The following is a 27,536-nucleotide window of genomic DNA, read 5'->3' on the forward strand; positions in this document are numbered from 1 at the left end:
CAATGCAAATGGAATGTTCATTTTCAGTCTTAACTGTCAAAATGAATTGCTAAAACAAAGAAATTGCAACTAATACAACAGAAGACAGCAATTCATTTCTGAAATAAAGGTAGTCCAGTCATTTTCTTCACCCTCTCATCATTACCTTTAAAAAGGACATTTCATCAAATGAAAATGACTTAATTATGCATTTTAAAAGATAATTATTTTCTCCTCAAGGACTGACACTCACTTTGTAGAGACTATATCCAGTCTTTAGAAAGTTCACTTTCACACACTGGGGCCTCTGCTTCTGGCACAGGAGGCACGGGATCCTGCAACTCCTGCTGTCCAGCTGACAGATCTAGGAGACCTTCCACTGCTACTCTCCTCTTTCTCTTGCCTCTTCCTCTTCATTTCCTGCCTACCCTCAAACCTCTCCATGTTTCCTGTCCTCCTGTTCTTCACTGGCGACCATATGTGTTTGAAGATAGAAGGAACAGTCAGGGGACAGGGGATCATCAGACTTCTCCCCTGCAAAATGTAGGACAGCATTCACAGTCTGTAGATATAACCATTGCAATTAGCTCAGAAATCTAACTTTCTATGTAGAATTCAGCATTATTCTGAATAAAATGATACATTTCTCATTCTAAAGCTATTTATGTTTACATCTTACAAAATACCCCAAAACAGCAGCGTTCTGCAGAGGGGGTTTTCAGGGTATTCAACCCTCCCCCAAAACAGGGCCACACAGTCCTTAGAGAAGTCCCACCCTCCCATCATGTCTCAATCTAGCAAGCACACTTGATGCTTATTTTTCACCCCTTTTAAGAAAACTTTACTTCAATGTTACGAATTGGAGAAATTAAACATTTTCAAGTTTGTTTAAAAACAAAACCAATATCAATTATATATGGTACTACAGTTAAGGTACATGCATAGATACTCCTGTTTAGTTTTTAAATAGCCTAAAATTACTTGCTGAATGCAGTTTAATTATGCTTTTAAATGTCATAAACTGCTGTTAATGGTGAAATACTTTATGTAATAAATAAAATCACAAACCTTTAGGTGTAGACCTATAAGTAGGACTATTTCTGATAAAGCACCTATGCAACAGCGTATTAAACAAAATTCATAACGTAAGACCAGAACTACCAATATATTTCTGATACTAACCTTCTATGAAGTGCTCACCACAAAAATGTGTGTATTACTTGGAGTCCAGTCTTTCTTCGAGGTACTTTGATCTGTTATTTTGCCTGTTAATTGCTGAAAGCCACTTTGCCCTTCTGTCTGGATCAGCAGGAATCCTGTAGAAGGGTAAATCAGCCTTTGTCCTCTTCTGTTGGTGCACCCAACAGCACAACATACATCTGGCATTGTACCGCCGCGCTCAGTAAATTGTCATTCACAATGCAGTGCCTTTATTTAGGATTCTGTTCATGAAGGATTTTTTTTTTATTTATTTTTTTTTTAAAAAAAGGACAAGAATCACCAACCCACTTAAGTGTAATCTTGTTTAAGTATATAAGTAATTTTATATATATATATATATATATATATATATATATATATATATATATATATATATATATATATATATATATATATATATATATATATATATACACATACATACACACACAGTACTGTGCAAAAGTTTTAGGCAGGTGTGAAAAAATGTTGTAAAGTAAGAATGCTTTCAAAAATAGACATGTTAATAGTTTATATTTATCAATTAACAAAATGCAAAGTGAGTGAACAGAAGAAAAATCTACATCAAATCAATATTTGGTGTGACCACCCTTTGCCTTCAAAACAGCATCAATTCTTCTAGGTACACTTGCACACAGTTTTTGAAGGAACTCGGCAGGTAGGTTGGCCCAAACATCTTGGAGAACTAACCACAGTTCTTCTGTGGATTTAGGCAGCCTCAGTTGCTTCTCTCTCAATGTAATCCCAGACACTCGATGATGTTGAGATCAGGGCTCTGTGGGGGCCATACCATCACTTCCAGGACTCCTTGTTCTTTACACTGAAGATAGTTCTTTATGACTTTTGCTGTATGTTTGGGGTCGTTGTCATGCTGCAGAATAAATTTGGCGCCAATCAGATGCCTCCCTGATGGTATTGCATGATGGATAAGTATCTGCCGGTACTTCTCAGCATTGAGGGGACCATTAATTCTGACCAAATCGCCAACTCCATTTGCAGAAATGCAGCCCCAAACTTGCAAGGAACCTCCACCATGCTTCACTGCTGCCTGCAGACAGACATTCCCTGTCTGCCTTGAAATTTCTGCCTGGGAGAGACCTTGCTGATGCAGTATAACTACCTTGTGTCTTGTTGCTGTGCTCAGTCTTGCCATGGTGTATGACTTGACAGTAAATGGTCTTCAGCAACCTCACCTTGTTAGCCGAGTTTGGCTGTTCCTCACCCAGTTTTATTCCTCCTACACAGTTTCAATTAACGATTGTGTTTCAACCTACATATTGAATTGATGATCATTAGCACCTGCTTGGTATAATTGTTTAATCATACACCTGACTATATGCCTACAAAATCACTGACTTTGTACAAGTGTACCTAGAAGAATTTTTTTTTTTTCAATTTATTTAGTCGTTGCCAATTTATTATTTTATCCCAATTTGGTATGGCCAACTATTTATTATGCTCAGCTCAACGCTATCACCCCTGCACTGACTCGGGAGGGCAAAGACGAACACACACTGTCCTCCGAAGCGTGTGCCGTCAGCCACCCAAGAGCTACAGCGTCTGAGGACAATGCAGCTCTCAGGCAGTTTACAGGCAAGCCCGCAGGTGCCCGGCCAGACTACAGGGGTCTCTGGTGCGCGGTGAGCCGAGTACCCCCTGGCCGACCTAACCCCCACCCCCCGGGCGACGCTCCGCCAATTGAGCACCACCCCCTGGGAACTCCCGTCCTTGGTCGGCTGTGGAATAGCCTGGACTCTAACTCGCGACGTCCAGACTATAGGGCGCATCCAGCACTCTACACAAGTGCTTTTACTGGATGTGCCACTCGGGAGCCCCCAAATGTAGATTTAAGGAAAAAAAAAAAAAAAAGGTCTATACAATGAAGTATGTTAATAATAATAATAATAATAATAATAATAATAATAATAATAATAAAATGAATAATCCGCCATTGACATACATTGATATGCAGTGCTTTTGACCACCAATATGGCAGCGGGAATAAATGTGACGTTACATGAAAATCCTGAATTGCAACATAGCAGCATCATGGAACATAACTGCTAGCGTTCAGTGCCCCACTGCGGGCTGGCACACAACATAACAAGGATAGGTGTTGCTTTCTTATGTATTTCTAGTAGTAGTTTGGATGGTTTTATTTCATAGCAGTCCAGTCCATTTGTCTTCGTAACAACTACAGCAGATAGACTGTTGCTCATTCTTGAACGGAAAGCAGTTTTGCTCCTCCACAAAAAACACACACTCCACACTAGACTGATCATAAGGAAGAATTAAGAGTGTAGCGATCAGTTTTGAAAGACCTGGGTACCTCTTTTCCTCCAATTTGTTAATGTCCAGAATACGTCACCCAGTTTGGTTACTCCCGGCTTGAAATCAGGCAGTTCAGCATCAACTTGGTACTGGTTCTGCTCCTTTATAATTGCTTGTTTTTCAGTTTGTCACAGATGGAAACCTTCTCAGTAGGTTAAGAATGGTATCTTCATCATATTCCAGCTTTTTAGGTGGATGACGCAATCCTAAAGCCGGAAGAATTTTGTTTTCTATTGGTGATCTTTTTAGCAATTTCTCAACAGCCGCGGGTAAAACATTTTGACTCCACCATCAAACGTTTGAGAGGCCTCTACATACCAGATGCAATGCAACAGGTGAATGTGTCATGTAACACACCGCACCACGACAAACAAAAATAAAAAAAAGTATTTTTGATAAGAGACATTCACACTGCCTGTGATGCAATGGGAGACACGGAAGCGACACAATGACACAGAAGCGATGTGAAAAAAATTGCAATTTACAATTGTCGCCCGGCAGCTAGGGAACTGACCAATGAGGAACAGCTGTCCTTGTGTGGCTTCCATAAACAATGGCGGAAAAAAATAATTCTTGCAGTACCAAAAATGCCCAGAGCTGTACAATAAAGGACATAATTATAAAAGACACAGCAATGAGGTAGAACATCTGGCAGTCCATTTCCAGGGAACTGGATATAGCTAGTGTGCAAGATTAGTTTACTTTTACTAAAATAAATATTTGAAAAGCTAATTGTGTTCTACATTTTTATTCGCTGTATAACAGGACTAACATACGTGTGATTTTTTTCCAGCTGCTGATACAAATCAGAGGCGAGTTGCCCATCACATTGTGCGCGCCAAACAGTAAAAACGAAAATTTGTGTTTTAGTATTTAATTATGTTGATACTTTTCTTATTTATCATCTCTGGATGCTTTACATTACATTGATCTGCATGCGATTATTATAACTTTTACAGTAAAACAAATAAACATATGGTTTAATTACTATATGGAGACCTTAAATCTGTATTAGCGGCAACGAAAAGTTTAGCTTTTATGCCGATAGATAACTTCTTATTCTCTTTCTGGTTTACAGTGTCCATTTTAGGACATCCTCAGACATCACTCCTTCCCGTGTCAGGAATCGCCCCACCTTGAGTCAATTGTTAGGCATCATGCTCCTCGAGTCAGTTGTCAGGCATCGGTCCTCGGATGGGGTCATCTGACTCGCAGAATCAAGAGCAAAAAAAAACCAAAAAAAACAAACCAAACACATTCGGTGCTTAAATTGGATGACACGGATGTCAGTGTAGCAGATTGGTGCATGCGTTTTTACCTCTCTTTAGCATTTAATATGTATACTGTAAGCGTTTTAAAAAACACTTTTAAAAAGTTACGATGTGCAATTTCATTTGAATTGTTTGGATTTCAAAATTGTAAGGGAAAATCTTCACACTTTTTAAACAGTTTCGATGCATTTAATTTTATTACGCGAAAACAATGTTCCCTTACTTTGATAGGATGAAGTGTCCCCCATTAACTGCAGTAGTTTTGTCCTGGAGAATAATTCCTGAAAGCAGGGTTTGTCAAGCTTTTCAGTTATCAACCATAACCAGTAGAGCAGGCTGCTCAGAGAGTCTTAGGTGAATAGAACAGGAAGTGGTCATATATGCCCTCCTAAAAATACTAAGACTTAGTGGTGGTATTGCAACTATTTGTTTTAGTGTGTGTTTAAAATAGGAGTGAAATCCTGATTTTAGATGTATGTATACATTTTGTTTCAACTAAATATCCCAGTCTGTTTAAAAAAAAACAAAAAAAAAAACACCCCCACTTCTAAATGCTGTCAAAGCCACTAGTTTGTTGAATCAGAAATGTCTTCATCTAGACAATGTGGGGAAGCTATAAAAAGGCCAACAAGATGCCCGGATATATTGAAGTGTTGAATTTAAATCAAGGGAAGTCATGTTAAAACTTTACAATGCATTAGTAATACCTCACCTAGAATATTGTGTTCAGTTCTGGTCACCTCGTTACAAAAAGGATATCGCTGCTAGAAAGAGTGCAAAGAGCAACCAGAATTATCCTGGGTTTAAAAGGCATGTCATATGCAGACAGGCTAAAAGAATTGAATCTATTCAGTCTTGAACAAAGACGACTACGCGGTGATCTGATTCAAGCATTCAAAATCCTCAAAGGTATTGACAATGTCGACCCAGGGGACTTTGCCTTTTTATCTAATCTCCATTTGTGACCCCTGGTCCTTGTTTCTTTTTTCAGGTCATTCAAAACAGAATAGGAGGCACTTTTTTTTTTTTTTTTTTTTTAAAACAGAGAATTGAGGGTCTGGAACCAACTCCCCAGTAATGTTGTTTAAGCGGACACCATGGGATCCTTCAAGAAGCTGCTTGATAAGCTACTAACAACCAAACGAGCAAGATGGGCTGAATGGCCTCCTCTTGTTTGTGAACTATGTTCTTATACCCAGGAGATATAAAGTAATAACTGAATAGGGCATTGGAGAAGGTAAACGGACCAGAGAGAGCTATAGATATGCTGGAGGTTTGTGGGGTCAAGTAGTGCAAAAATATGGACTGTCACACACAGAAAAAGCATTTTCTGACCGCTGGCAACATTCAACACAAACTGCAGTGATGGAGAGCAGTCTAAGAGATTCATCTTGTACAAAAGGATGTTGAACAGCATGATCAGATATATAAGGAATGCAAATTTAAACATGTAATTGTAGACAACAAATAACCTAAAGGTGATAAGTGCCCAATATACCCGTTTCAGGAGGATTTATTAACAGAGGAAAAAGCATACAATATATTTACCAATGTGGATCCAACTCTCACTACAAACTCAGGGAATAACAAAGCATGTGCAATTATATAGCAAAACAGAAGCTCTCCTCTTATGATCTTTGGCCAATTCCCAGCAAATGTCCATTGGAATCATTGGGTGCCGATCATGGCTGTTTTTAAATGGAAGCACATTCTGTAATTGGACCCCACATGGTGTACACTCTCTCCAAAGGCTTACTACAGAGCCTTATTGGTGACATGCACAAGAGAAAATGGACATACAATCTGTTGGAATGACTGGGCAATTTATGTGCCAACATCTCTCTTACTTCAAGGAAATGGCCATGACTGTGGGGTCCATATGCCTATTTTATTGCTTCAGGAACATGTCCCGAATACTCAGAGAGTCTATGTCTCAAATAAGAGCATGGATCTGCCATATAACATTTAATTATGATGGCAAAACAAAGAAACACATGTGAAATTGCTAAAGTCTGTATAGAAAGTAACGACAAAGATCTTTCAGTGCCAAAAGTTCAAATCTCAAGACGATCACCTGCTGGTAGCAAACACCCTGCGCGATCTGTCAAGGCAACCCATAGAAGAATGAGATGCATTGGCACATTTTCCAAACACATTTGAGGTTGCCAGGCAACACAATCTAAGAAATAAAACAGCGCGTTTGGATACAGGAACAAATAGATAAACTTGGGCAGCAGTGTGGAGTAGTGGTTAGGGCTCTGGACTCTTGACCGGAGGGTTGTGGGTTTAATCCCCGGTGGGGGACACTGCTGTTGTACCCTTGAGCAAGGTACTTTACCTAGATTGCTCTAATAAAAACCCAACTGTATAAATGGGTAATTGTATGTAAAAATAATGTGATATCTGTATAATGTGAAATAATGTCTAATGTGATATCTTGTAACAATTGTAAGTCGCCCTGGATAGGGCGTCTGCCAAGAAATAATTTTATTATTTTGTTTTAAAATGTATTAGAGAAATCTCCAAAAGAAACCACTGTTAAATATTTCTGGGGTGGAGGGGGGATTCCAGTGTAAAAAAAAGTTTGCAGACATGTCATTTCTTAAAACATGAAGTTTTAATAGGTACATTTGCTGCACACTTGTTACTAGGTTGGTATTCAATGAGTGTTAGTTTTATTTAAATGTTTGCAATAGGTTTACCTTTTTGTTTAAAAACTTTCACTTAACTAAACTGCTTGTAAAGCTTCATTTTCAACACTTAATTAAATTCGGATCTGGTCTGGTTACTGCAATGGCGCCAAAAGGCCCGAATGGAGTTTATTGAAATTGTAACCTTACAAATGAAGGTGTGTGGATTAGATTTCACTGACAATCCAAAGATAGCAGAGTAGTAGATTCATGCACTATGGGGTACATGGGGGTGCTTTCTTTCTCTTCAGAGACACAAATGTCTAGTTTCTAATGCTTTTCTACAGAACAGGAGGAGTAACATCCCTATCCAATAGGGACAAGGCCACTTCTTATCAATAAGGGGAATACAAGCAGTATAAACTTGTACTACCAGTTTTTTTTTTTAAACTGCCCAAAACCACAAGAATACATTAGAACTGTTTGAAAACTGGAGGCAAATGCTGCAAAAACAACCAACTACCAGCAAATGCAATAGACTGAATTACTCCCCAGGGCAAGCCAACTGCAGTGCAATAGGGTAGATTTCATTCTACCAAAATGGGCTGCAGTTATTCTGGGGACTTGATTACATTAGCTGGGGCAAATGCTTTGGAACAATAGTAGCTAATGTAATATACGTATACAGCGTACATGGAGTGTTTGAAAAATCCCACTTTCAGGAATTATTCCCCAGGACAAAACTACTGCAGTTTAATAGGGGACACTTCATTCTATCAAAGTAAGGGGGAATTGTTTTGGGGTCTCGATTGTATGTGCTGGGGCAAAAGCCTTTGAACAAGACAATCTTTGGAACAGTTAAATAATGCAAGAGACCAGGTTTATATGTGTATTTTAGATTGTATTCTGTTACATTTTGATGTGTAAACCCCCCCCCCCTTTTTTTTTTTTTTTTTTTTAAAGAATTCATAATACATAAAAAAAAATATGACATGATTTTTGTTATAAGAAAATGCAAACAGAAGTTTTATTCTGCCGTCCTTGGTTTACCCAGTCCCACACAAACACACACTATTAAATCAAATAAATGATTAGTGACGGGGTTGTCAATCAATTTAGTTGCCTTACAATTTAAATCCAAACAAATTAAATATTTAATTGGTTCCCGACTGCTCTCGAAGTTCAGCATTTTGATTGGCAATTATTTCACATTTTGTGCCAAGAATAAAACCAGTCAGATTCGACCAGTGGTTATGTGCCAGCAGGTTGCCCATTGTATCATTTAATTTATAGTTTAAGGAAAAATACTTGCCAGAGCGCAGTAGGAATATTTTATAAATAAAGCTTGTGAAAAAAAAAATGCTTGTAGACTGGAGGGACTTCATCAATTATTGCATTAAAATTCATGACACAGAAAGTATCTGCAGGAATGAAATATAGAAACAGGGTATGGTTTCACAAGACAATTCACAGTTTATGGAGACATTTCCAGGTGGATGGCATAATTCAATCTTTAAAGGTTCACCTATCCAGAGCCTCAATTCTATTTTAATGATCTCAATACTACCGCCTTAACATTTATAAACCACATTTCACTGTATTAGTGTGTAATGTTAATATGTGGTTCAATAAATCAATCTTGGGGTGTATTTCGATTTCAAAACTATTTACAAAACATGTCAGTTTGTCAGTGTCTGAGCGGAAGGGGGCAGGGTACACAGACTACAAAAACTGGAGGAAAGTAAAGATTTTATGTAAAGTATTTGACCGAGACTGTACATATAAGATACGATGCATAAACGCGGCTTTTGCAATGTTCCGACAATATTGTGCAATCTATGAAAATCGCCCTGTATAATTAATGTTAAACAAAATAATCAAATCTACGATTTGCACAGTAACAGTTATTACAGCAGTGAAAGCCTGTGTGTTTGTATATGAATTTTGTTAATTGGAAATTCCACAAAGCTTACAATTTTTTATATATATATATTTTTTTTTTTAAATAGCCACATGGTATGTGCATGTGTGCGTGTATGTGTTGGGATCCCAAGCGGAAATACAACCCCATCGGCTTGGGGTTAATTACATTTTTAGATAAACAATCTCGTTGTGTTCGGCGTGGGGTTGATCCCATCAAGGTGCAGAAAATTCACTTTAAGCCAATCTAAACAAGAGCAGATCATCCTTTCATGTCAAAGTGAGGCTAGTTTTGAATTAACCATCTGAGTTTTCATCCCTTCATATAAAAGTGAGACTGAATTATCCTCCAGAGAAATAAATTTAAAAAAAAAAAAAAGTTAATGCTGTAATAAATACATTGCAGACTTTTTTTTTTTTTGCAAGTTTGAACGTGTCAATTATAGTTATCAAATTTGACAGAAATGTATGTTCCCTTTCAATTCGAAGGCAACCAACAACCAACACTTTTGGGATATGCCTGCCACAGGTCAGGTATTTACTGAGCATTTTATGGCAGAGCTGCCGATCGACCACTCTGTGGAGCTCGCTTCCTCTTTTGCTTCTCACAATCGGGTATGAATCTTTGTAAAATAGCTCTCGCTTCTAGTTTCAGTTAGTTCCCCTGCAATTTATTGCTGGAAGTCGGCCACTTCCCCGGAAATTGGAAATTCGGCTTCTGAGGACTGAGCTTGATGCTGTGCAGCACTCTGTTTAAACAGAGTGGCTTACCTTGATGGAACGGGTTGATTTGTTTAATCTGAAAGGCTTGACGCAGTCTAAAATAAGTGACTTTTATTAAACCACAAAAAAAAAAAAAAAAAAAAATATGGCAAGTGGTTTGTTTACGTGCAAATTTTGCACAAATGAAGGCTGACAAACTAAAGCATCAGATTTGTAAACAGCAGAAACTTTTTACTTTTTTTTTTTTTTTTTTTAAACAAAGTAGTGTTTGCCTATACGTATTCAATTTAAAAAAAAAAAAAAAAAAAAAATGCCAGAGCTTAAATTGCTTTGTGAAATAGATGGCATCATTCAATGCGGATAGTATTCAGCAGGCTTACAGTCGTGCCACAAAAACAGTAAAGTTCAAATGACCAGTATGGTGAAAAATCGTACGCTTTGTTTTCAGGGAATTGTTGTTTGGTTGATTTGACAATAAATTAGTGTTTATTTATTTAATTTTTTTTTTAAGTATAAACTGTTCCTCAAAAGTAACCATGTATACAGATCGGAAAAGATGATAAAACATCACTAGTAGACCTGCTGTTGTGTTAGTGTAGTTTTAAAAGATGCCTTATTGAAATGGCCTGGAGATACAGCAAGTAATTGTAGAACTAAAAAAAAAAAAACATTTGAATTTATTGCAAACATAGAAGGTTGTGCGTTTTGTTGTTGTTTTTTTTTTTTGACCCACACTATAACACCACCCTCACTTATTGCCCGTTTTTGCCCATGGCCCTTACCTGGCGGTATAAAGAGGGTCAACTGTATTCAGCGAAATCTTAAATCTTTAGAGATTTAAGATTTAGTTAAATTCACAAAATCCAGATTTGCGAACAGCTAAAACTTGATTCTCAATAAATATTTAAGAATCTATTTTTAAAGATTTAACATTTAAATATTCAAAACTTGCTAAATATTTCAAAGATTTATAAATGTGCACATTCGGATATAATTTATAAAAAAAAAAAAAAAAAAAAAAAAAAGTATTCACAACATTTATAAATCTGGGAAAAAAATAAATAAATACAAGATTTAAGTTAAACCTGGAAAAAAAAAAAAAACACACACACACACACACATGTTTATAACTTTTCTTTTTTACACATGGCACCCCATTCTTGTGGAGGCGGGGAAGGGGGAGGAGTTTGCGTAGCAGCTACAGGAATATAGAATGGTAACGTACACCTCTTCATGGTGACCCCGACTCCTCAAATGAAATACGCTTGGATAGTTGTATTGGATTTGCTGCTGTATCATGTATAAAGGGTTTTGCAGCCTGGCAACAATAACAAACTTATGCACAAACATGAGAATCCATTGCACGGCAGTGACTCAATTGTAAAAAAATGTGAGTTTCAATGGTAAACCTTGAGACTTGACACCCATGCTGACTCTGGCTTGCTTGTTATACCCAAGCAAAAACTCTGCGAGGGCTCTTTTAGCTTCATGGCCCAGACTTTCTGGAACTCTCTCCCAGCTTTAAGGTTGGTTTACACTTCTCGCAGACAAAAGCCGTACATCAGCTGCAGACACTTCTACGGGTGCGCCAGAAGGACTGAAGCACCCCCAAGTTCACAGACTTTGACGCAGCAAAGTGGTCGTAGCTGTCGGTCATACTTTCAGCCAGTCTGCGTTACTGCCTGTGTCGACTTGTGACTAGGGTTGCCAACAGGCTCCACAATCCCGCGACACTGAGATGGGCTTTTAAAATTGCCCGTCTCATGAATTAAGTGACTGTAACTGGCTCATATATATTTGTATGAGCAGCAAACAAACTGATCAGCTGCAACATTACTGATTTGATGAGGAAAGTAATGTTAACTTAGTGACTAATAGATAAAATAACAATACAAATAAATGTACATTGTATTCATTGTTATTATACAAGTGGTTGCTGTGCATGGTAGCCCATGTAAGCGCCAATATTCATTTTAGCAAATGTTAATTTACACTAATTTAATTCAGTTTAGAGGCAAGTTTAAAATCATGTTCTGTTGTTCAGGTTTCAGTTCTGGCAAGGCTTTTTAAGCCTGGTATATTATTAGCTGTTGTCTAAATTGCCATTTCAGGTTTTTCACTCCATCTGATTTGTATGTTTCTGTAGGACACACACATCCACAATGTTTAAAATTCACATCCTAGCCTTGTATTGAATGTATTATGCCTGTATTTAATGTATTTGCATTGTTTTTTACTGTTTGTATTTAAATGTACTATGCCCTGTATTTCATGTATTATGCATTGTTCCTCACCATCTTGTAAAGCACTTTGTGATGGTGTTCCACTATGAAAGGCGCTATATAAAATAAATATTGATTGATTGATTGATTGAAGCAGAGTAGCGTTGTGGTCAAGGCTGGTGAGCAGCAGGAAAGCAAACCCAGTCAGAAGCTGCAGTTTTAAAGCGCTGTTGCACACGTTTATTAAGCAGAATACAAATAACAAAAACAAAAGAAACAAAGGCACGGGGGCCAAAATAAAAGGTTCAAACAAGACAATACATACACTTCAAATACACGCACCTTTGCTATTCAGGCTAGGCAATGGCTTCCCCTGAATTCTTTCCACTCCTTGCCAAACAAAGGATGTCTCCTTGCTTTTATACCATGTGGCTGGGACTTGATTGATGAGCAATTATGCAATCAAGACCCAGCCGCATTCCACAGGGATGGAATTAATCTCACCCCTGACAAACTTAAATAGTCTGATATTATGTGCTCTTGCTGCTGTTAGCTCACTGAAAGAACAGGTTTCATTTCGGTATAGCTATTTTCTTCTCAGTTACCATTGAAGAGTTACAGTGATAAAACAATTATCTGCAACTACATTTGTCGCCAGCTTGTCAGTACAGTATTTGTCTCCGAGAAAAAGGACTTATGCTGCTGCTCTTAAGTTAACCTCGCTTTCGGCCAAACTTCAATTTTAATCCTCTGGAAGGAATCAAATAGCCTGGTTATTTGCCATGTGTCTGCCTTTACTCACACTTTACTCTTTATCAAACTGCGAGGTCAGAGAGCTCCTCTCAGGAAGCTTTAAAACAATACTCAGCCTCTCTGCCAACTCTTTCAGACGTCGGCGTCTCCTCGCTGTCGCCACACTACCTCCCTCATGCCTGGCTGAACGCGAATACCTGTGCACTGATCCATGGTGCAGGGGATGCACAGCAAGGTCATACAGCACCACCACAAGGCATTCCAATACAGCAGCTCCTATATGGTATTGTGTCTGTATTTGGCTTCATTATAGGCTAATAAAGAAACACATTATCTTGTGTTTGACCTTCCCATCATTATGGTGCAAATATTTTAAACTAATGAATGAGAACACTTAAAAGCATGTATTGTACTACTATCTATCAATATATATTTTTTTTCATTTAGTCGTTGCCAATTACTTTTATTATTTTCTCCCAATCTGGAAATGCCAATTATTTTTAGGCTCAGCTCACTGCTACCACCCCTGCGCTTACTCGGGAGCTGCAAAGACAAACACACTGTCCTCCGAAGTGTGCGCCGTCAGCCGACCGCTTTTTTTCACACTGCTGACTCACCATGCAGCCACCCAAGAGCTACAGCGTCGGAGGACAACCAGCTCTCAGACAGCTTACAGGCAAGCCCGCAGGTGCCCGGCCAGACTACAGGGGTTGTTGGTGCGCGGTGAGTCAAGGACACCCTGGCTGACCTAAACCCTCCTCCCCAGTGCGACTCAGCCAATTGTGCGCCGCCCCCTGGGAGCTCCCGTCCATGGTCAGCTGTGGACTAGCCTGGACTCGAACCGGCAACATCCAGGCTATAGAGCACATCCTGCACTCCACACGGAGCTCCTTTACCGGATGCGCCACTCAGGAGCCCCCCTATCAATACTTGTTATAATGAGTCAAGAGAAATAGTCACACGTGTCACGTGTGTCAGTTTCTCTTCTCAACAAAGTTCTAGAGAATACCTCCAGGACACATCTGCTCCTGAAAAGCCCATCTCCTACCACTACTGTCTGTCAGCCTAGCTTGTCTGCATTTTCAATAAGCTGCTTGAAAGGGAGACTCTCCAGAAACAGAGCAGGTTTTCAGTGGTGCTCTCTCAATTATTCCATGTGACTGCAGCCGTACAGTTGTTTGCTGTGCTTATGGAAACAGACGCACTGGCTTTAAGACACATTGTCAACATCTCATTTGCATCGATGATCCATATTTACCTCTGACTCATCAGAACCAACTTCTCCAAGGAATCAGTTCAGACTGCAATTAAAAGAACTGGGACATGATTTTTAATTTGAGGGGACTGGCAATCTAATTAGATTGGTTTATTAAATAATATAATTTCCCTTTCTCCTCTGTGTAACTAAAAAGGTGGCTGCAAACAGTTTAATTCAACTATGGGGACTAGGGTTAAAACAACTTTGTTGATCGGGAATACCAAAGAAAGCTAAACTTCCCCCCACCCCCCCCCCCCCCAAAAAAAAAAAAAAATGTTGCCATATAAAATTACATTTAATGTATGCTATTAGAATATTGATGTGAAGACTTTTAAAAGTGCCCCAGATGAATGCAGTGTGAAGTTTCTTCTGTGCAGCCAAGAGCATTATTTTTTTAAAACTGTTTCACTGCATAACATATCCCTTAGCCTGCAGGAGCTACACTATTGCTGTTCAGTAAACAAGTTATCTTCACGCTCTGCAATACATAAAAGGGGCAAGTTTGTTGTTCTGAGATGACCATTTAATGTTAACTGTAGGAGTTATTTTATTTACCCATCAGCACTTGCCTTTAGTTACTTTAACTCCAAGTTGCGTTATTCCTGATAATTATGTTTATAATGCCTTTCATATAGGATGTATATCAGTGGCATGCCGTCAGAACCTTCAAGGTATTCTCTGCTGACCAGACAGTGCCAAGTAAACCGGACATCACGTTGCCTCACTCACTTGCATACAGTGTGCTTGCTTATACTATGAAGCAAGCTACTCTATTATTTGTTCATTTGTCTGATGCCTTTATCCAAGATGACTTGCAGGGTTTACTAGAGGTTTAAGAGTCTAGGGGTTTTCCTGAAGGGGATGTGATCTGCGGGAGAAATGCATATCTTTTATTGGCTGAAGTCTAAAACAACAACCAGACGCTAGAAAAAAAAAAAAAAAAAGTTGGGTATTCTCCGTTTCAGTTGAAGGTCTTGAATGAGTTTAACCAATAGGCGAGTCGAACTTTATTTAAAAAAAAAAAAAAAAAAAAAAAAAGACAGGCGACCAATCAGAAATGAGCAGAGGTGGGTATTCTGCCTCACTTGAAGGCCCTGCTTTAGCAACCAATGGGAAAGTCAAAGCTCTGATAGCTTACCAATCATTAGTGAGCAACCCCAAAACATGAATATTCCTTGGTTAGCACTGCAGTTAGGCGGATAACTGGATTTTGCACGATAATGCTTATAAATATACATTGATAAATACAAATACCTTTACAACATCTAATTATTTTGAATTTTTACACTAAAATAAAGTGAAACGGATTTGGTTCCGAATCCTTTCAAGGAGAACTTTCTCTGAAAAATTGGACATTGTTAAAAAAGGGAGATATACACCACAGACGGGAAAGTAAAGGATATTTTCGGCACTTTCAGAATTCAAATTATGAAAGGTCTCTGGTTTACAGGTAGCTGCCACTTAAAAGGATGGGGGGGGGGGGGGGGAGGGGTTGCGACGACTCTGCTACCCCAGTCTATTTTGTCACCGATGTATACTTTTTCATTGGACTTTTGCCCCAACTACATATTTTCTCTACATGTCAATTTAATATGTCTTGCTACAGTTTTTGCATTACAAAATGGAATAAAATGGGGTTACATCTTAAATTCTATTATTGTTTATGGGATATGTGCAAATTCATGTTTGCTTTTATTATTTGTATTTCTTCCACTCAAACACATGAAAATTGAAGAATTCAAGGCTTTGATATTTACAGAAATTGTTCAAACTGTTTTGAAAACGTTTTTGGTATGAACCCCTCATTGCCTTTATTTTCTTAGCATCTTGGAGTTTGAACTTCTGAGACAATAAAAACATATTGCCAATGAATTACAGAAAACAGGTTCCATGTTTATTTAAAGAAATAAACAAAAATATGAAAATGTAACACGTTGACATGATTTTGTCTCCGTAAGTCGAGTCTAAAATGTTGGGAGGCTAAGAATATACCTCAGACAAAGGGTTAAGAGGCCAGTTTGACAATGGAATGAAATATGAAGCCTGAAGCAGCTTGCTTTACTTGTGAAACAAAACTGCCCTGAAAATGAGCTAAAATATTTAAAATAACAATGCAATTTGTGGGGGTGTGTGTGTGAAAAATGCCCTGCAGTGCCACATGTCTAATGTCATTATAGAAATTATGGAAAGCTAGACCCCTGACAGCATGCAGGAAGCAGTGAATGAGGACCTCCGAGGCAGAAGAGGATGCAGTGGGATATCTGGGGGGCAGTCGAAAGACATTTATGGAAAGGACCCTGCTATTCCTGTATAGGGTTAATGTTCCTTCCTGTCATCGGCACCGAGCGTGTCACATTAATATGTATTCATCACTCTGCATCTTTTACACTCCAACAATTCCTGCTTCTTTTATGTTATGTATTATTCTCACTCTTTGTTGCTGAAATCACATTTACCAGAATGCATGTTAAGGTTTCAGGTTCTAGAACATGTAAATGCTGTAGAATAGGCTACACAAGTTTGGATCGCACTGCCAAAAATGTATGTTTTAACAGTGCTTTATGAATGAACTACTGGCACAATGGTTAGTAATTGTAGTACCTTAAAAAGGTTCTACAGTATATTACGTGTGACAAAACAGGAACCCGACTTAAGTGCTACTATGCTTATAGCACCAAGTTTCATACAAGCAATGCATTCTATAGATTAACTAGCTTTTAAACATTTAACCTATTATGATCTATACCAGATAAATGTCATTTTCTGAATCTGAATATATCCTGTACATCTTTCCAGTTCTGTGTCATTTAAATACCAGGTCCTTTTTTCCTTAAAGGGAAACTGGGGAAGCATGAAACTTGATTCAAGGTGCTTTAAGGTCCGATTTTTACGACCCGCTTCCAACTCTGACAAGCTACTACAGGACCCAACCTGAACCCGAAACCCGCTGCAGCACCGTCTTCTTACCCGCGACCCGACCCGCTTTAATTAAGACCTGCAACCTGACCCGAACCCGCAAGTGTTTGTCCTTTACCTACGTCGACTGACTCTCATGCTCTCACATTTACACACAGATATCTCTACCACTTTCCACAGATTGAGTACCATGCAATCAATGGTAGCTTTCTCTAGTGGTCTGGATATATTTCAACATATTAACTATCTCTACTTATTTTACTATAAAATACCTGTCTATTCCTTTCATGCCACCACTTGAAAGGGAGCTACACCTGTGCTTTCACAGATGTACCAGTTTTGTGGCTGTTGTAAAACTTATTGTTTTTGTGTACAAGCAAAGAATCCAGTCACATGTTCATTATTGACATTCGCTACGACGCCAAAAGCATTCCACACTTGATTTACCTCTCAAACTATTATCCACTACATGATAAACACCACGCTCTCTTGTTTCACCTCGTCCACAGGAATTTAATAGTCACCAAGCATACAAGATGAAAGGATCTTGTGACGCATCAAACAAGCGGCAATACAAACCGAGAACACTGCTTAGTCAGCTGACTCCTCCCTACACCTCCTGCTTTAGTGCAGGAAATACCGGTACATTTACCTTTTAATATTTCTTTTTGAAAAGGGTTACAGCCAAGTACACTGAAAAAGGACAGAGTTTTTTTTGGCAATTCAAAATTCAGACCCGAAAATGACATTTTTTTGTCCCACTTCCGAACCGCGAAAAATAGGGCGACCATACGTCCCAGTTTTCCGGGGACAGTCCCCCGGATGAGGTACTGTGTCCCCGGGTAAATAACACTATGGAACACAATTTTTGTTCCTGGGCAGTAAGTGTTATTTCCTAATTGCTTATGCCTCAAAAGTATAGAAAATGGCTATTATTCCCCACAAACTTTGCTTTTGTGACCAGACAGTGATATTTTGAAATTTACCTATTTCCAATGAGAAAACGGGCGAATTTGTGTCTTTTCATTCACAAAGTCAGAAAAAAACATATGAATCCAAATTAACATGTATTTATACTAAACTAATACAAAAAAGATTTAGAAGCGAGTAGTTTTTCGAGATTTATGATTATACTGTAAATCACTTTCACGAATCAGCCCCCAAATGTAGTCTCCCATCATGTTCTCGTTATACTGTCCTTGGTAGCGGCGTTCAAAGTCCAGTATATCCATAAGGCCCAATTTGATGTGCAGTGGTGGTATCAGCACCTTCCGAGGGTCCACCAGTGGCTCCCACTTGACGTTGTTCCACCCCACAGAGAACTCGGTCCGCTGTGGCCAGTCCCGCCTGTGGTAGTGCGCCTTGGTGTCCCTGTTGTCCCAAAGGCAAAGATAGCAGGGAAACTTGGTAAAACCGCCTTGGAGACCCATCAGGAATGCCACCATTGCAGCCTCTTGATGCCATCTCAGAAAAATGCAGATATGTATCCACTTAGGCAGCTGGAACTAAACTGAACTGGTGGGCTTAAGGCCCCTGTATTTATACTACTATTTATATTACTGGAAAGTTCTAGAAGTTACTCCAAGTTTACTCAGCACTGAATCTATCTGGAATGTACTGGAAAATAGGTAAATTTCAAAATATCACTGTCCTGGTCACAAAAGCAAAGTTTGTGGGGAATAATAGCCATTTTCTATACTTTTGAGGCATAAGCAATTAGGAAACACTTACTACCCAGGAACCAAAAAAAAAAAAATTGTTACACTGTGTAATGTTCCAGGAATGGACCCCGGTTCACGAAGCTCGTCCCTTAATAAACTTACTATTAATTTCTCGCATTGGTCTAATGTAAATGCGCTAGAGAAATATCCATGTTTCGATCATTAAATTACATCCAACCGCTTTCTTGATTCATCACTGACATTCATAGTAACCAATCAAGTTTTGAGTTTAGTTGACGAGCCAACCTCCGTTTAAAAAAGAAAAAAAAGTTACCATGGGTTGATTGACAGAAATTCCTACCACTCAGTTCCTTTGTATAAATCACTGGCATTCTATTATTTGTTTATTTAGCAGACGCCTTTATCCAAGGCGACTTAGAGACTAGGGTGTGTGAACTATACATCAGCTGCAGAGTCACTTACAATTACGTCTCACCCGAAAGACGGAGCACAAGGAGGTTAAGTGACTTGTTCAGGGTCACACAATGAGTCACTAGCTGAGGTGGGATTTGAACCGGGGACCTCCTGGTTACAAGCCCTTTCTTTAAGCACTGGACCACACAGCCTCCACATTCTACTGTCTAGCCTATCGCTGGTCTAGTTTGTTGAGCTGACCCGCTCTTGTTTCAACTGCCAGTAAATCCAGCTTCAGTACACACTGGAGCGAGTGTGAAATACTAGATTTAAGAGGACATTTAGATTACTTTGTTTTTTAATAAATGCATTACCGTAGTTACGTATTTGTCAAAAAAAAAAAAATCTGGTTATTCATATCTCAAAGTTCCCAGTATGTCCATGTAACCCAGGCTATTTAGCTTTGGCTTGAAGGCAGCAGGAGAAGTAGGCTCTTGCGTATTACCTGTTTTGTTTAGTTTGGGGGATTTTTTTTAAATGTCTGCTTTTTTTTTTTGAAAATTAAGAACCGCCATACTGGTTTAAAAAATACATTGCAGCATAGAGCACCCAGAGACACACAGTTTAATAAAAATTATTTACCACTATAACTGCAATATCTAATTAAAAAATAAGAACCATGGCTTTTGTAATGAAATAAGACAGCTTGTTTAAGTTTCTTTCCAGTTAATCCCAGCAATGCACTTCGGGTTATGAGGTGCAGAGTCTCATTCCCAATCTCATCCATCTGAATTATGTAAATGATCCCTTAATCCATTTAGGACTACTCAGAAGGGGCAAAAATAAGCAGCTTGTTTACTTTAATGGAAATGTTTTCAGCAGTGTTGGGTAGTAAGATATTATAATTCTTACACAGATTGCCCTGCAAAATTAACATGGCATTATAAAAACCAGTCTTGAGGGCTCTATTGCTTTTTTATTGTACAATAGGGAATTTAGTTCTAAGGCTAATGTGCAATATCCCAGACTTGCATAAAATCTACAGCTCATACAGACCTGTTTGTGAGAACACATCCCAGGTAAATGTATTTTATGAGAATACAGTGCTTTGAAAAAGAAACAGACATTCCAGAGAGTTAAACTCAAGGACTAAGAATCCTGTTTTAAAAATTTCTTTCTGAACATCCTATTTTTCTATTCAGTAGCTGCTATGCATGTCGTACAGTTTATTGTGAGTCAAGAAACAGACTCCAACCAAAGTATACAGCAATTAAGAGGAGAGAGGGATCCTAATCTATTGTGGCTATACAGTATGTGAAGGTTATGGGAGGTAGCACCTTATAGACGTTCTTATCACATGCAATAAGCTACAAACATAGAAAATAGAGAACGATTTCTGTGGCATTTTACATACTTTTACAAGGCGGCTCCCCCAATGTAAGTAGTGTGTAACTGATGCATTGTTGTGCATTTATTAAATGTTTGTTGGAAATTCAGTGTCTCGAGAATATTTCTGGAGCAGCCAATACTACATATAAAACACTTGCAAATTACATGATCCGTTTTGTTACGCATACATACATACATATACATATATATATATATATATATATATATATATATATATATATATATATATATATAAAATCTTAATATTTCTGATTGTCTATTAGAAATGGTCCCTGATTTACACAGCGATTATAACAGGGAGTGACCCTAGAAGTCCATAAACACTATGCACTGTGAATTTATTAAGCACAGTCATTCTTTTGTTATGCCTGTGTACATTATTCCATGTTATGTTCCTTTTTCATTTTTTTGTCAGAAGGCAATCGGTTTGCCTTATCCGACTGGTGACAGACGTTTTCTTATGTGCACTGCCTGCAATTTCACAGATCTTATAATGCCCTGACCTTGAAATGAATGCCTGCAGTCATCTTATGCGGTTTGACAGATTCATGCTTCACTTGTCAGGGCCATAGATACAGCCACATCATCCGAGAACCTGACAATACCCAGTTTTAGTGTTATATAAGGCCTACAGCACTGTATGTGGCAGGTAAGTTTTTTATGGTGATTTATGATCCGTGGTACGAGTTTTATCCCCCATTAAAGTAGAGATGTAATGGTGTATGGTTCACTAAGCAGTGTGAAAGAAGCTCACTGAAGAGGTCTGGCTGGGGCTGGGGAATGGGAATGGACAGTTTCAACAATGGCAGCAGGCTAGGTTACACAAGACAATTACAAAGCCAAAAAAGCTGCATGAATATTGCAAAAGAACAATTTGGCCCCCTGTTGTTTCTGGTGTACCACCAATTACAGCTTATGGAGCAGCTTCTTTAAACATGTCAGTATCAGAAATTCAATAGATCTTTTGAAGCTCAGTTTATTAATGCATCCGTCTAACATCAGTCCAAGTACATTAAAAATTAGTTAAAGAAAGCCCTTTTTGCACTTCCTAGATGTCCCCGGCAATTTTGTTATAACCTGCTTGCCTTTAATGTAGGACTCGCATACTTTTGAGCCAGTGATAAGCTTTGACCCTAAAGACACTGCTGAGGTGAAAGTAGCAAACTGCTTGAAAAGTAACCCTGTTAAGGAACATAGACCGACTTGATAATAGGAAGTGTACAAAATATTTTTTCTATGCAAGTACTGTAGAGTGCAACGGAAGCTCAGTTATAGAAGAGTAAACATTCATCCAGGAATCATATTAGTATAAATTCAAACATGGGGCACTGCAGCTTTTCTTTCTTACACAAGATAATGAAAATAAGTTTGATTATGTAAAACATCCTGTATTATTTTTTTACCAGCTCTAATTTCTTAGAGATGAATAATCTCAGTTTCAAGTGTGCCCTGCCCTGCATTAATGGAAAACATGTGGGTATATAGTTTGTTCTAAAGTGCTGTTCTGGGAGTCAGATAAAATGGTTTCGATAAGTGGTTGAGCTCTTTGTCAGTGTCATATGAAGTGCTGCCCTTGCTAAAGTGCAACCCTCAAACATGCAAATAAGTAATTAATTTAGAATACCATTAATTTTGGTTTCTTGGCAACAGAAGTGCAAATCTTACTCGTTATCTAGTCTCCATCCATTTAGAAGTCTCCATCTGGAGCAGAGGGTATTGTTTAACAGTGTCATGTGTTACATGTATTTAGGACATATGTTAACACACTGGATAATGTAAAATATTGATAAATAAACTTAACACAGCAGCCAAAGGGATTAAATAAACAACAACATTCTTTGTAGGAAGACCCAAAGTTTGGTGGCCGGTTTAAACATTTCAAAAAGCAGTACAAGGTTCAAATATTACAGTATGAAATAATGATCTGTAGAACTAAACCATTATAAATGGGTCTTGAACTTTTGGAGTTTTATTTTAAAAATCTCTACCTCCCTTTAAATGTTATTCATTGTTAAGCTGTCTGCATCCTAATAGAGAAAGTTACTAAATTAAAGACTAGGTTTAACATTATTTTTTTCTTTGCTACAAGTGTCAGACCCCCCCCCTTACCCTCCAGACTCTACTACATCACCCTCTGTTTATACTAGAGTAAAGGAAGCTAAAGATAGTGCACCTTGTCCAGTTAGTATCTCCCTGAATGGTTCCAGCAACATATGCGAGTTTCCAAACACATTCAGATTTTACTACAAATTGGGCTATTAAGAAGCTGGACCTCTCTGATCACTATTTCATCTCTTTCTCTGTCTCTCCCCCCTCTCCTCCTACCCCCACTGTCACCGCTCGCCGTAACCTCCGCTCTCTCCTTGCCTCCACTGCTCTCTCTCTCTCACCTCCCTCCTATCGACTCCTTTTCACAACTCTCCGTAGACTCTGCTACCTCCACCCTCTTCTCCCTCACCTCCTCCCTCGACTCCCTCTGTCCCCTCCCCATCCCTGGCTCTCCTCTGCACTCCGCAAGAATCACACTGCTATCTGCTGAAAAGAAATGGAAGAGAACCAAACTCCCTGCTGCCCTAGACCTTTACCGCACTCTCCTCTCCTCCTTCTCCTCTACTCTCTCCTCTGCTAAATGTGCTTATTTCCAATCTGTAATCGAAGCCTCCACTAACAACCCACGTAAACTATTCTCTACCTTCTCCTCCCTCCTAAACCCTCCCCCCTCCTCTATCTCCCCTGACGACTTTGCCTCCTTCTCTTCTAAAATCTCAGATATCCACAAACTCTTTAACACCTCTCCCTCCCCCGCACCCCCTCCTGCTCCAACCCCTACTAACTCGCCCTCCTTCTCCACCTTCTTGCCCCTCTCAGACTCTGACCTCTCCTCCCTGCTCCAGGGTCACAAACCCACCACGTGTGCCTTGGACCCCCTCCCCACTCACCTCTTTCAAGCTGCTGCTCCACTCCCCTTCATCTCTTAACTCCTCAACACCTCTCTACTTTCTGGCATCTTTCCCTCTGCCTTCAAAAAAGCCTCTATCACTCCCCTCCTTAAAAAACCTACCCTCGACCCCACCTCCCTCCAGAGCTACCATCCTGTCTCCCTCCTACCCTTCCTCTCCAAAACCCTCGAGCGGACTGTACACCGCCAGCTCTCTGCTTTCCTGTCCAACCACTCTCTGCTTGACCCTCTCCAATCTGGCTTCCGCTCTGCTCACTCCACTGAAACCACCCTCCTGTCTGTCACCAACTCACTTAAGTGTGCCCGAGCTGCCTCTCTCTCCTCTGTCCTAATTCTCCTCGACCTCTCTGCTGCCTTTGACACTGTTGATCACTCTATTCTACTATCATCTCTTGCTGACCTGGGGATCTCTGGCACTGCTCTGGCCTGGTTCTCCTCCTACCTCTCCAACCGCACTTACCAGGTAACCTGGCGTGGAGCAACCTCCACACCTCACCCACTCTTAACTGGAGTCCCACAAGGGTCAGTCTTGGGTCCTCTCCTGTTCTCTCTCTACACCCGCTCCCTGGGCCCCCTCATCGCATCCTATGGTTTCTCATACCATTTCTATGCTGATGATGCTCAGATTTTCCTCTCCTTCCCCACCTCTGACTCCACCATCTCCTCCCGTATCTCTACCTGTCTGTCTGCTATTTCCTCCTGGATGCACTTGCATCACCTCATACTCAACCTCTCTAAATCTGACCTCCTTTTCTTTCCCTCCTCCTCCCCCTCCTCTGATCTCTCTATCTCTGTTCCTCTGGAATCTACCACACTCTCTCCCTCTTCCTCCGCTAAGAACCTTGGAGTCACCCTGGACCCCTGCCTCTCTTATTCCCAGCACATCTCCACTGTGGCACGCACTTGCCGATTCTTCCTGAGCAACATCCAGAGAATCCGACCCTTCCTCACCAACTATGCTACCCAGCTCCTGGTCCAGGCCCTGGTACTCTCCCGCCTAGACTACTGCAACTCCCTCCTGGCTGGCCTCCCTGCGTTCGCCACCCGTCCGCTCCAGCTCATCCAGAACTCTGCTGCCCACCTGGTGTTCTCTCTGCCTTGCCCACGCTACTCCACTACTCCGCTCACTCCACTGGCTCCCGATCACCGCTCGCATCCAGTTCAAGACTCTTGTACTAGCCTACAGATGCCTTGACCAGACTGCACCTAGCTACCTCCAGACCCTCATCTCTCCCTACACCCCCACTCAATCTCTCCGCCTGCACTAGAAGACTGGCTCTACCTCCGCTACGCTCCCCTGCCTCCCGAGCCCGCTCCTTCTCCACCCTCGCTCCGCAGTGGTGGAACGACCTTCCTACAGATGTCAGGACTGCCCAGTCCCTGACCACATTCCGGCGCCTCCTTAAGACTCACCTCTTCAAACAGCACCTGTAGAACTCCTCTGTTGTATCCTGGGACACTATCACCCTTCATTTAAATGTGCTTTATTTTGCTTTTATCTGCCCCTATTTTACTGCATTTAATCCTGTACTTCAGAATATTGTAATCTGCCAAGTGTTTAACCTGTAGTATTTTTGTACTTAATCATATCCTGATGTAACTTTCACTATTTAATCATATCCTGATGTAACTATCACTATTATCTACTGTATTATTGAATTGTGGTTTGTCACACTTGAACAAAAATTATTGTATTTCTTGCTCTTATTGTATTACTTGTATTGTAACACTTGAATGTATTTGCTTGTGATTGTATGTCACCCTGGATAAGGGCATCTGCTAAGAAATAAATAATAATAATAATTTCAATAAAACACATTTGATACAACAGGGCAAATGCCAATGAGCTACAGGAGGGCAGAGAGCCAGATTAGAGCACAGTGACCCCCCCCCCCCTCCCCCCTCCCCCCTCAGGCTCAAGCAGTGAACAGGTAAATAATGTACCAACTATGGATACAATTAGCCAAAACCAAGAAAATATGAAGTGAATACAAATAGAACAAGCCACAGGGACACTAAAGCAATGTGAACCAAAATAATCTAAAATTAATCCCACATCAACACCCTGACCCTGTGACCAAAACCAAAAGGGGGACACATACCCCAGCACCTCCAGGACAGACATTTGTTGGTAGACACTCAAGTCAGTATGCATATAATTACCACTATATAATAACAGATCAATGCTTAAAATACAATGTATAAGAGAATCAAAGCACACAAGAGGGAATGTTCAGTAATCACTGAACATTCAGTAAATCACATACACTTTAAAAACAAAAGAAAACCAAGTCTAAAACCAACCACTACAAAACAGATTCATCTAGCAAAGACAGAACTAAAAAAAAAAAAAAAGAAAAGAAAAGAGAAGGATAAAAAGACATTGATTACAGCCACAATCTCCAGAAAAGTCACATCTTTTTTTTGTCAACCCAAGTTAGAATCCACACAACTCACCCAGGATCTGTCTTCTCCATTTCACACTGGAAAAAACCTACCATCCCTCTGCTACCAGCCAGGTTCCTGCTATCACACTGAGGCTGTGCCTCTTTATACACCTGTCAATTTAGGTTGATAATTACCACACTAGATTACCCAATTAACTCATTTAGCTTCCCTAGGCTTTCATAGTCCCACCTGCTACACAAGGAGATTTTAAATGATGGCTATCAGTGTACTGGGCATTTTATGCTGAAAAGAAAATCTGTCAGGACAACTCTGTTAAACGACTGAAAATAACAAAAGCACAACGATAAACTAGTCGACTACAAGAATGAAATGCAATTAGGATCCATGATGAGTAATTAACGTAATTTGTCACGTCTGTTTGAAATAAAAATTTAGCAAGTGACATTGTTTTGTAATTAACAGCTTTCTCTGAGTTTAATTGGGAAACAGAATTGTCTCAAAATAAGTTTAAAGGGATATCATGTGATCAAAAATAAAACCTGAAAACTTCAAACCCCAATTATAAACAAGAATTGAAATTCAAATAAGCAAAAATAGTTACCGTGCTGTCAAGTACTCCAATTTAACATGTGCTTCCTTCAAAACTGCACTTATAAGAGCTGCATATATACTTTTATAATCAGAAAAAATATATGTTTTATTCCTCGTCTTCCTAGCACAGCCATTTAGTGTAGACTTTGACCAATTTACTGATGTTACAGAGATCCATGATGAATTATTCACCAGGGCAGCATCACCCAATCCACCCTGACCTCCACATCATTGATAGCAGTGTTAATGAATTGACGATAATGGCTAAAACTGAACGATTATAACTGTAGCCTTAGATTACACTGGTATAAACTCAAAGGGCTGACACTGTCATAAATACTATCCTATTATAATTAATACTTTTTATAAGATTATTATTCGTTTTTATTATTGTGATGTGGACACTATGTACTCTACACTAAATAATGAGTGTGATGAGAAGACACTCAATTAAATTAATTCAACTGTGATGGACTTGCATTTCATAGGCAGTGGAAAAGGGAATTAGAAATAGTAAAACAGACTCAGTGAAGAGTGTTGTACTGCAGAAGGAAGCATTTGCTTTGGTTTGCCTGCAACATAATAAAAAGCTTTTGACAAAAATACTGTAAATCTCTCCTTTGCTATTGAACATAAATGGGATGGATTGTACACTTATTAAGTTGTATTGAAAATGTCCCTTCCTTTATTTTAAATATCCCAGCTTGAAGGGCAAGACATATGAAAATACGTATCATTTAAAAGTAAAAGGAAAATATGAAACTGATAAAATTACTGAAAGCAAAGTCGCGCCTTATCATTGCAGCACAGTGTAAAATATTGAAGCAAATGCAAAGTCACTGAGAGGAATATATTGTCTGAATCATTG

At 39.4% G+C, this 27,536-nt stretch overlaps 1 long non-coding RNA gene across 1 annotated transcript; it reads right to left on the minus strand.

Moving 5' to 3' along the window:
• LOC131710727 (uncharacterized) lies at window positions 1-26,185 on the minus strand. The gene is made up of 3 exons (XR_009312613.1): window positions 26,126-26,185; window positions 1,162-1,295; window positions 1-513 (listed from the first exon to the last, which is right to left on the minus strand). It is a non-coding gene; the product is annotated as an uncharacterized LOC131710727 (long non-coding RNA).
• Between the last annotated feature and the right edge of the window lie 1,351 nt (window positions 26,186-27,536).

Source organism: Acipenser ruthenus, chromosome 3 (genome assembly GCF_902713425.1).
Source record: "Acipenser ruthenus chromosome 3, fAciRut3.2 maternal haplotype, whole genome shotgun sequence".
Taxonomy (NCBI): Eukaryota; Metazoa; Chordata; class Actinopteri; order Acipenseriformes; family Acipenseridae; genus Acipenser; species Acipenser ruthenus.